This window comes from Salvelinus namaycush, chromosome 14 (genome assembly GCF_016432855.1).
Source record: "Salvelinus namaycush isolate Seneca chromosome 14, SaNama_1.0, whole genome shotgun sequence".
Taxonomy (NCBI): Eukaryota; Metazoa; Chordata; class Actinopteri; order Salmoniformes; family Salmonidae; genus Salvelinus; species Salvelinus namaycush.
Window position 1 is genome coordinate 34,860,533 of NC_052320.1, and position 11,341 is coordinate 34,871,873.

The 11,341-nt window shown below is 39.9% G+C and overlaps 1 pseudogene; it reads right to left on the minus strand.

The window, feature by feature from the left end:
* Nucleotides 1–288: 288 nt before the first annotated feature.
* On the minus strand, nucleotides 289–10,606 carry LOC120058720 (annotated as a pseudogene).
* Between the last annotated feature and the right edge of the window lie 735 nt (nucleotides 10,607–11,341).

Below are 11,341 nucleotides of genomic sequence, written 5' to 3' on the forward strand. Positions count from 1 at the left end.
ATACCTACAGCAGACCAATATGACATCTGAATACTTAATAAAATAGACTAAATGAATTGAAGCAAATGTGTGATACAAATGATTAAAGATTGGAAAAAGAAACGGTTACATGTATGTCTCACATCACTTGTAGTGACAGCCAATGGAATTAAAGTAATTGGGTTACAATTCAATACTCTCTCAAAACACCCCCGTGAAGAGTTACTCACGCACACAAAATCTCTACTGCAAAATAATTGTGCACATTTCAAAAGACAAAATATTGATTCATGTTACTGGTGATAAGGCTCAGCTGAAACAGTCCATACTGGCTTTGGCCCTCTCCATTTCATGGAGGAAGTTGTAAAACTGGGGGAGGGTCAACTCTGAAGAAAGAACAAAAAAAACAGACCAAATCTGTCAATGACACCAAGAACAATAGACAAAGTGAACCAATGACATGTTGACTAGGAGATAGTGCAGCCAGAGTAAGAGACTCACCCACGTAGACATTTTCAGTTGAGTTCCCCTTTCTGATGACCAACTTAAGCTAGAAGAAGAGACGTAGAGATATTTTCAAATAGTGTAGAACACTGCAATGTGCCAATTTCCTCGAAATTATGAACATGGACAGATTCTGTATAGTGTGCTAGTCAGGGTTACTAGTCACATGTCCAAAATTGTAATTGGTAACAACTTTTGGATTACCCAAACTCAGTAACGTAATCTGATTACTTTCCCTCTAAGAGGCATTAGAAGAGGACAAATTAATATTACCAATTGAATGACATACACTACCGTTCAAAAGTTTGGGGTCACTTAGAAAGGTCCTTGTTTTTGAAAGAAAAGCTTTTTTTTTTGTCCATTAAAATAACATCAAATTGATCAGAAATAGAGTGTAGACATTGTTAATGTTGTAAATGACTATTATACCTGTAAACGGCAGATTTTTTATGGAATATCTACATAGGCGTTCAGAGGCCCATTATCAGCAACCATCCCTCCTGTGTTCCAATGGCACGTTGTGTTAGCTAATCCAAGTTGATAATTTTAAAAGGCTAATTGATCATTAGAAAACCCTTTTTCAATTATGTTAGAAGAAGAAGCAATAAAGCTGACATTCTTTAGACTAATTGAGTATCTGGAGCATCAGCATTTGGGTTCGATTACAGGCTCAAAATGGCCTGTAAGGGTTTTTCTTCAAGTTGGATAATGTTTGGATGGCGACAGCAGTCACACCATGAGAAGACATAGCTTGGACTGTAGCCTATTAAAATCCTGTTCCTGCTCTTTTCCCACAATCCATCAAACACATCGGTGTGTCATAGTGGTCTCTGACTTGTGGTCAGACTCGCTCAGATGGAAAAACGTAAACTTGCGCCTTTTTTCAATGCTGATTTAAATGTCATTGAGAAAACAGAAAGGTGTCCGATTTTTTTGCTGTTGTTGTTGCAACAATCCTTTCTGAATTTAAAAGTAATCATCTAATTTGATTACAATATTTTTGCTGGTAATGGATTACAGTTACTGTTTTTTGCAATCTATTACTCCCTGGTGCTAGTAATATGGTCATGCTATGCTCATTCAAATTTAAAAAAAGTTTTCACATGCGTCAAATAAAACAAGTGTAGACTTTACCGTGAAGTGCTTACTTACGAGCCCTTTCCCAACTATGCAGTTAAAAAGTACAAATAGATACAAATAGTAACAAAATAACAATAACGAAGCTATAAACAGGCTATAGCCTGCAATTTTTAGGGCCTTCCTCCTTCAGAGTGTTACTTACACTATGTGTGGACATATTTATGTCAACAAATCAAAGTGGCTGAAGCCATGGGAGAAAAACAGTACTTGGCAGGCCGCAGGAATTCTGACACATGTAGGAAAACAAACCATGAAGACTAGAGGCTAAAAGGCGAACTAAGCTTGAATTTAAAAAAAATTAAAAGCAGCAATAGTACCGTTTGTCCATCTTGAGACGCTGTAGCCAGTGACACTGCTTCAAAATAGTCTGAATTAATCTAAGATAACTCAAGAAATACAGTACCAGGCAAAGGTTTGGACACACCTACTTATTCAAGGGTTTTTCTTAATTTTTTTAAAACTATTTTCTACATTGTAGAATAATAGTGAAGACATCAAAACTATGAAATAACACACATGGAATCATGTTGTAAGCAAAAAAAGTGTTAAACAAATCAAAATATATTTTATTTAAGACTCTTCAAAGTAGCCTTGATGACAGCTTTGCGTTTTTGCTGAGGAAATCTTAATCACGCAATTTTAAATCGAACTCAGATGTTTGGTGCAATACTTCTCAAGCGAAAAAATGTGCATGAAAATGTTTTGTCTCTCTTTGAAAGACAAATACTTCATTTATGAATCCCTACTGTTGACCAATCACCGATGAAGGGACTTCGGTTTGCTTCGAGAAAAATGTTTGTATTCACGAAGAACAAAACATCACAAAATGTCATCGTAATATATGCACAAACTGTTCCAAACCTTTTTGGATGGGAAGCATGCGGACGCCTTAAGTCTGTCATCATAGCGGTCTATCACACCCTCATCAGTCTGTCAGTTAGCCCATAAAGCTGGAAATTGTATAATTCAAGCATGCGCGAGCATTGTAAAATACTTTTAGAAATCTGTTTTTCAATTATTGTGCCAACGAGCATCTGCGTTGCCAAGGGCTAAAATAGAAATCATTCCTATTTCTGACGCAGATCGCGCCGCAAGTCCTGCCTCTCCCATCTCCTCATTGGTTTACAGAAGCAGGTACCCACGTGCCATCTCCTCATTGGTTATACCCACGTGGGTGACTGAAAGACGAACGAGGTCAGTGGCGGTAATGCACCTAATTTATGAAAGTTGCCAATCGCATTATAGAGTCAAGAGAAGAAAAGGCCTGGAAGGAGGAGAGATGATTAGAAAAGACTCGGTTGACCGTTTTATGTGTGGATTAATTGTCGGAGTAGAGGACCTTGTGCATTTCAGGTAAAATAACAACTCAATGTTTATATCGCAGGACAAATTAGCTAGCAACAGCAAGCTAGCTAAATAGGACAAATTAGCTAGCAAGTGCAAGCTAGCTATCTAAATTGCCATACATATTTAATGCTTTTTGACCTGTCCCCAAATTAATATAATTGGTTCAGAGTTTGTTTTGATATTTTAACCTGCGTGTCATGATCGCGTTTGGTGTGGGGGGACAAAATGCATGTATGCACGATGGTTCACAATGGGGAACGCGCGCAGCCGGTTTGAGTTCCGTGTAACTATCAAGAGACATGCATTTGAAAGTCAACACCATTAGTTTGGCTTCAGCCAAGTCTCCTAGATGCATGGATTATAGACATGCAAACAGGATGCCTGAGAAATATGTTGCATACGACTGCCTTCTCGTCTTGTGCACCAGAGGCACGGAATAGTCTACAATCCATGCTTCATCTAGATACGTTAGTGCCTCACATTTTAGTGCCACACATTTTCACTCACACACAGTCAACGCTGCTGTCCCATTTATATACCATTTTATTCAACTGCACGACAAAGACACTATCCACTTTATAATTGTAAATAAGACCCAAGACACTTTATATCTGTAAACAGTCATTCTTGACAGAGGATATACAGTATACATTCTGAATGTGCTAACGAGTACATAGCAGCTCTATTAGTATGTTTACTATTACTATGCAAACTACTATTTTTATTATTTTTTTTAAAACTTTTGATTATTTTTTGAATTTGTACTGCACTGTTGAGGGCTTTTCAAGCATCATTTATACCTGCTGTAAACTGTACAGAGGCATTAAAAAGTATGTGAACCCTTTGGAATTAGGGATGCACGATATAAATCGGTGAACATATCGGAATCGGACGATATTAGCTAAAAATGCCACCATCGGTATCGGCCCGATGTCTAGTTTAACGCTGATGTTAAAAACCGATGTCAAAACTGCCGTGCATACCTATATAGCGTAGAATACAGTTGAAGTCGGAAGTTTACATACACTTAGGTTGGAGTTATTAAAACTCATTTTTCAACCACTCTGCAAATTTCTTGTTAACTAACTATAGTTTTGGCAAGTCGGTTAGGAAATCTACTTTGTGCATGACAAGTCATGTTTCCAACAATTGTTTACAGATAGGTTATTTCTCTTATAATTCACTGTATCACAATTCCAGTGGGTCAGAAGTTTACATACACTAAGATGTCTGTGCCTTTAAACAGCTTGGAAAATTCCAGAAAATTATGTCATGGCTTTAGAAGCTTCTGATAGGCTAATTGACATAATTTGAGTCAAATGGAGGTGTACCTGTGGATGTATTTCAAGGCCTACCTTCAAACTCAGTGCCTCTGCTTGACAACATGGGAAAATCAAAAGAAACCAAAAGACCTCAGAAAAAAAATTGTACACCTCCACAAGTCTGGATCATCCTTGGGAGCAATTTCCAAATGCCTGAAGGTACCACATTCATCTGTACAAACAATAGTATGCAAGTATGAACACCATGGGACCACGCAGCCATCATACCGCTCAGGAAGGAGACGTGTTCTGTCTCCTAGAGATGAACGTACTTTGGTGCGAAAAGTGCAAATCAATCCCAGAACAACGGCAAAGGACCTTGTGAAGATTCTGGAGGAAACCGGTACAAAAGTATCTATATCCACAGTAAAACGAGTCCTATAATCGACATTAAACTGAAAGGGTGCTCAGCAAGGAAGAAGCCACTGCTCCAAAACCGCCATAAAAAAGCCAGACTATGGTTTGCAACTGCACATGGGGACAAAGATTGTACTTTTTGGAGAAATGTCCTCTGGTCTGATGAAACAAAAATATAACTGTTTGGCCATAATGACCATCGTCATGTTTGGAGGAAAAAGAGGGAGGCTTGCGAGCTGAAGAACACCATCCCAACCGTGAAGCACAGGGGTGGCAGCATCATGTTGTGGGGGTGCTTTGCTGCAGTGGGGACTGGTGCACTTCACAAAATAGATGGCATCATGAGGAAAGAAAATGTTACGGTTATATTGAAGCAACATCTCAAGACATCAGTCAGGAAGTTAAAGCTTGGTCGCAAATGGGTCTTCCAAATGGACAATGACCCCAAGCATACTTCCAAAGATGTGGCAAAATGGCTTAAGGACAACAAAGTCAAGGTATTGGAGTGGCCATCACAAAGCCCTGACCTCAATCCTATAGAAAATGTGTGGGGAGAACTGAAAAAGCGTGTGCGAGCAAGGAGGCCTACAAACCTGACTCAATTACACCAGCTCTGTCAGGAGGAACGGGCCAAAATTCACCCAATTTATTGTGGGAAGCTTGTGGAAGGCGTTAGTAATGTGTCGTTAGTCCACTAGGGACCTATTTTCATCATATTAAGTTTTTAATCAATAACCTATAGCGCGTATGTGTGTATCCTGTGTTATCATTTAGTTAATTAGTAAATAAACAATTAAATCAATCTGTGTGGTACAGAATGATCAGTAAGGCTGGGGTTTGTGCAGATACAAGGAGTATGCGACGTTCAGAATTATGAGACTGATATGAGGTAATGGTTAATAAATGACTTATCGATATATATCTTATATCATCTAGAGTTTAATTAGGGAGAGAACTCGTTAAACAACTTATTCCGCGGTGCCCCAAATCCTAATGAGTTAATTGTTACATGATTAATTTAAATCGAGTAACAATTAAACAGTTGATTCGATACATAACAGTCATCAGATTAATGAAAGTCACGTCACGACAGTAGTCATGGAGAGGCTGGGAATTGGGTAATTTATCTATTATACACTGAACAAAAATATAAACGCAACATGTAAAGTGTTTGTCCCATGTTTCATGAGCTGAAATAAAAGATCCCTGAAATGTTTCATACGCAAAAAAAGGTTATTTCTCTCAACGGACAAGGCCACAATCAACAGCCTGATCAACTCTATACGAAAGAGGTGTCGGACTGCATGAGGCAAATGGTGATCACAACAGATACTGACTGGTTTTCTGATTTACATTTGTTTTTTTAAAGGTGTCTGTGACCAACCGGTGCATACAGTGGGGCAAAAAAGTATTTAGTCAGCCACCAATTGTGCAAGTTCTCCCACTTAAAAAGATGAGAGAGGCCTGTAATTTTCATCATAGGTACACTTCAACTATGACAGACAAAATGAGAAAAAAAAATCCAGAAAATCACATTGTAGGATTTTTAATGATTTTATTTGCAAATTATGGTGGAAAATAAGTATTTGGTCACCTACAAATAAGCAAGATTTCTGGCTCTCACAGACCTGTAACTTCTTCTTTAAGAGGCTCCTCTGTCCTCCATTCGTTACCTGTATTAATGGCACCTGTTTGAACTTGTTATCAGTATAAAAGACACCTGTCCACAACCTCAAACAGTCACACTCCAAACTCCACTATGGCCAAGACCAAAGAGCTGTCAAAGGACACCAGAAACAAAATTGTAGACCTGCACCAGGCTGGGAAGACTGATGAATATATTTCAATTGACTGATTTCCTTATATGAACTGTAACTAAAATCTTTGAAATTGTTGCATGTTGTATTCATATTTTTGTTCAGTATAAATGAGTGAAACACACATCTACATTATATGATAAGGTGGGGAGGATCACAAAAGAGTGGACCATTCGCAAGGGAACTTCTATCCTAAGGTTATTTGTCTTACCACCAAACTTCCACTCCATGTCAACCAGCTTGTTGACCATAAGAGTCTGCCCTACAGCCAGCCTGGACAACACAGGGTAGTGGCTGCTCCACTGAAAAAAAATATTCGAAACAATTACATTTTTTCTCAATTCAATATCCAACATGGATGATATGATATTAAATGTTGTAACATACCTGTTGTGAAAAATGGGCTGTCTTGGAATCATTGAATCCTATAAATTAAAAAGTTATCGTTAAAAGTTGTTTAATGACACTGTAAAGCTCAGTACCAATATGGACTGTGGAGACTGGAGTATTTGCAGCTTTGATAGTGTACATGGGATTTATATTTTACAACATACCTAAAGCGAGAAGGTCCTCTTTGACTTGGTCTGCCGTCAGATTTTTCTTCAGGGCACCTAGATTTAAAAAAAATAAACTACAACATGTACTTTGTCCATTTTAGGTTGCTGTAACCACATAATTAAATCGAACACATTTTACAGTGCATTCAGGAAGTATTCATACCCCTTGACTTTTTCCACATTTTGTTACGTTACAGCCTTAATCTAAAATGTATTGAATGGCATTTCCCCTCAATCTTCACACGATACCCCATAATGACAAAGTAAAAACAGGTTTTTAGAAATATCACATTTAGTATTCAGACCCTTTACTCAGTACTTTTTTGAAGCACCTTTGGCCACGATTACAGCCTAGATGCTACAAGCTTGGCACGCCTGTATTTGGGGAGTTTCTTCCATTCTTCTCTGCAGATCCCCTCAAGCCCTCTCAGGTTGGTTGGGAGCGTCGCTGCACAGCTATTTTCAGGTCTCTCCAAAGATGTTAGATCGGGTTGAAGTCCAGGCTCTGGCTGGGCCACTCAAGGACATTCAGAGAATTGTCCCGATGCCATTCCTGCGTTATCTTGGCTGTGTGCTTAGGGTCATTGTCCTGTTGGAAGGTGAACCTTAGCCCCAGTCTGAGGTCCTGAGAGCTCTAGAGCAGGTTTTCATCAAGGATCTCTCTGTACTTTGCTCTGTTCATCTTTCCCCTCGATCCTGACTAGTCTCCCAGTCTCTGCTGCTGAAAAACATCCCCACAGCATGATGCTGCCACCACCATGCTTCACCGTAGGGATGCTGCCAGGTTTCCTCCAGACGTGACGCTTGGCATTCAGGCCAAAGAGTTCAATCTTGGTTTCATCAGACCAGAGAATCTTGTTTCTCATGGTCTGAGAGTCCTTTAGGTGCCTTTTGGCAAAATCCAAGCGGGCTGTCATGTGCATTTTACTGATGAGTGGCTTCTGTCTAGCCACTCCACCATCCACCATAAAGGCCTGATTGGTAGAGTGCAGCAGAGATGGTTGACCTTCTGGAAGGTTCTCCCATCTCCACAGAGGAACTCTGGAGCTCTGTCAGATGACCATCAGGTTCTTGGTCACCTCCCTGACCAAGGCCCTTCTCCCTCCATTGCTCAGTTTGGCCGGGCGGCTAGCTCTAGGAAGAGTCTTGGTGGTTCCAAACTTCTTCCATTTAAGAATGATGGAGGCCATTGTGTTCTTGGGGACCTTCAATGCTGCATAAATGTTTTGGTACCCTTCCCCAGATCTGTGCCAAGGACACAATCCTATCTCGGAGCTCTACGGACAATTCCTTCGACCTCATGGCATGGTTTTTGCTCTGACATGCACTGTCAACTGTGGGACCTTATATAGACAGGTGTGTGCCTTTCCAAATCATGTCCAATCAATTTAATTTATCACAGGTGGACTCCAATCAAGTTGTAGAAACATCTCAAGGCTGATCAATGGAAACAGGATGCACCTGAGCTCAATGTAGAGTCTCATAGCAAAGGGTCTTAATACTTATGTAAATAAGTTCTTTCAGTTTTTTATTTCATGAAAATTTGCTAAACTTTCTAAAAACCTGTTTTCGCTTTGTCATTGTGTCGTATTGTGTGTAGATTGATGAGAGAAAAATGTATTTAATCCATTTTAGAATAAGGCTGTAACGTAACAAAATGTGGAAAAGGTCAAGGGGTATGAATACTTTCCGAATGCACGGTATAGCTCTATAGTTCTAATAGTATGGACCCGAAGAAAGGCAATTTCCCTTGATATACTAATATACTAAGATAATTGCTGGACTCTTTACCATATTTTGGTTTAGGTGTATTTCATGTTGTATACACAAGTTATTTCTAAATCTCTATTTGTGAGTGCTGTCTGTCAGTCTCACCATGGGGAAGCAGCATGCAACTCTTCATAAGGTTTCTCAGAGGGCCTGCACTCATCCCATTCTCCTCTGCAAACTCACTCAGCTGCTACAAGAGCCTGTCCGTCTGCAAATACACACCCCAATGAATGAAGGAAACACAGTCAAGTGGCTGTCTGTTCACACGTCCAGCACACAATTAATGATAAGATAATGTCTGTCTAGTCTCATGAGTGTGTTTACCTCTTTTGGCTCCAACAGGAAATTGAAAACAATATCAGTCAGACGTATAAATTGCTGCAGGGAAACAGTTTAAGAATACAGAGTTTATTGGTCTATTCAGTACATTGATTCATAGTTGCCATAGATCTACTTTGTTGTCAGGTAAGATGGGCCAGACCTCATTTGAATCATGAATCAAGTGACAGTAACTAGTCATGTGACCTGGGACGTGTATAGCCTAACTACACACATTTTGAAACATTGCATCATACTAAAAGCAGCATGTTTCGAAATCAGTTAGGCTTTATGTCAATTCGTAAGTACAAGCAAGCATGCAGCTAACATTTGCAGGCAACTGGGGTGTATTAATTGCGGATACCGTTCACCTTTTAAGAACTACACGGAAGCAAAGAGAAAAACGAGAGCTTCTATTGGACAAATTCAGGTAGGTCCCGCCCTGTTTCGTTTAAGAAACGTTTCGCAACAGAATTGGACTTATGAATATACCCCTGCAGTGTTTACAGTTAACTTTAGCTCACTGTACTTAGTTCATGCTCAAAACGACCATTTCACGTTATCGAATGGTCACCTGTTCGTTGAATTTGTTAAAGTTCAGTAAGTCATTGCTCACAGAATCTGGTAAAGTATCTTTAGTAAATTGAAGTTGCACAATTGTTACTGTCAGCTAGTTCACTGATCAGCATATTCAAAGTACGTTTTCTTGCTATTCAACCCAGCACGTTCCATACTTGTTTCTTCCATTGTATTATGGAGGTCCGCAAACAAACGTTAGAAGTGCATCCGCCACCTATTGGATGGGGTGAAAACTGATCATAATAGCGGAAGGGGGAAAAACATACTCCTAATATTCCAAAAGTAAACAAAATACAGTATATATAAAAATATATATATATATATATTGCTCCTTAATTCGGATTCAGATGTCCCATCAGATCCCTACACAGGTTCAGGAGCCTGAGAGGGGGTACATCTTCATTCAGTATTCCCTACAAAGTTTTAGCCATGAAGTCTGGTTTGCCCAATGTGTATATAAATCCTGGATTTATGTATTGGCCATTGAGAGGCATTGCCTTGATGACAGCTTTGCACACTCTTGGCATTCTCTCAATCAGCTTCATGAGGAATGCTTTTCCATTTTCCAACATATGCTGAGCACTTGTTGGCTGCTTTTACTTCACGCTGCGGTCCAACTCATCCCAAACCATCTCTATTGGGTTGAGGTCGGGTGATTGTGGAGGCCAGGTCATCTGATGCAGCACTCCATCACTATCCTTGGGCAAATAGCACTTACACAGCCTGGAGGTGTGTTTTGGGTAATTGTTCTGTTGAAAAACAAATGATAGTCCCACTAAGTGCAAACCAGATGGGATGGCGTATTGCTGCAGAATGGTGTGGTAGCCATGCTGGTTAAGTGTGCCTTGAATTCTAAATAAATCACAGACAGTGTCAAGAGCAAAGCACCCCCTCACCAACACACCTTCTGCTCCATGCTTCACGGGGGGAAATACACATGCGGAGGTCATCCGTTCACCTACTCTGCGTCTCACAAAGACACGGCGGTTGGAACCAAAAATCTCAAATTTGGACTCATCAGACCAAAGGACAGATTTCCACCGGTCTAATGTCCATCGCTCATGTTTCTTGGCACAAGCAAGTCACTTCTTCTTATTGGTGTCCTTTGGTAGTGGTTTCTTTGCAGCAATTCAACCATGAAGGCCCAAATCACACAGTCTCCTCTGAACAGTTGATGTTGAGATGTGTCTGTTCCTTGAACTCTGTGAATGGTTTATTTGGGTGCAGTTAACGCTAATGATCTTATCCTCTGCAGCAGAGGTAACGCTGGGTCTTCCTTTCCTGTGGCGGTCCTCATGAGAGACAGTTTCTTCATAGCGCTTGATGGTTTCTGCGACTGCACTTGAAGAACCTTTGCACTTGACTGACCTTCATGTCTTAAAGTAATGATGGACTGTCGTTTTTCTTTGCTTATTTGAGCTGTTCTTGCCATAATATGGACTTGGTATTTTACCAAATAGGGCTATCTTACATTTACATTTACATTTAAGTCATTTAGCAGACGCTCTTATCCAGAGCGACTTACAAATTGGACCAAATAGGGCTATCTTCTGTATACCACCCCTACGTTGTCACATCAGTTTTGCTCAAACTCATGAAGAAGGAAACGCCTGTTAATTGAAATGCATTCCAGGTGACTACCTCATGAAGC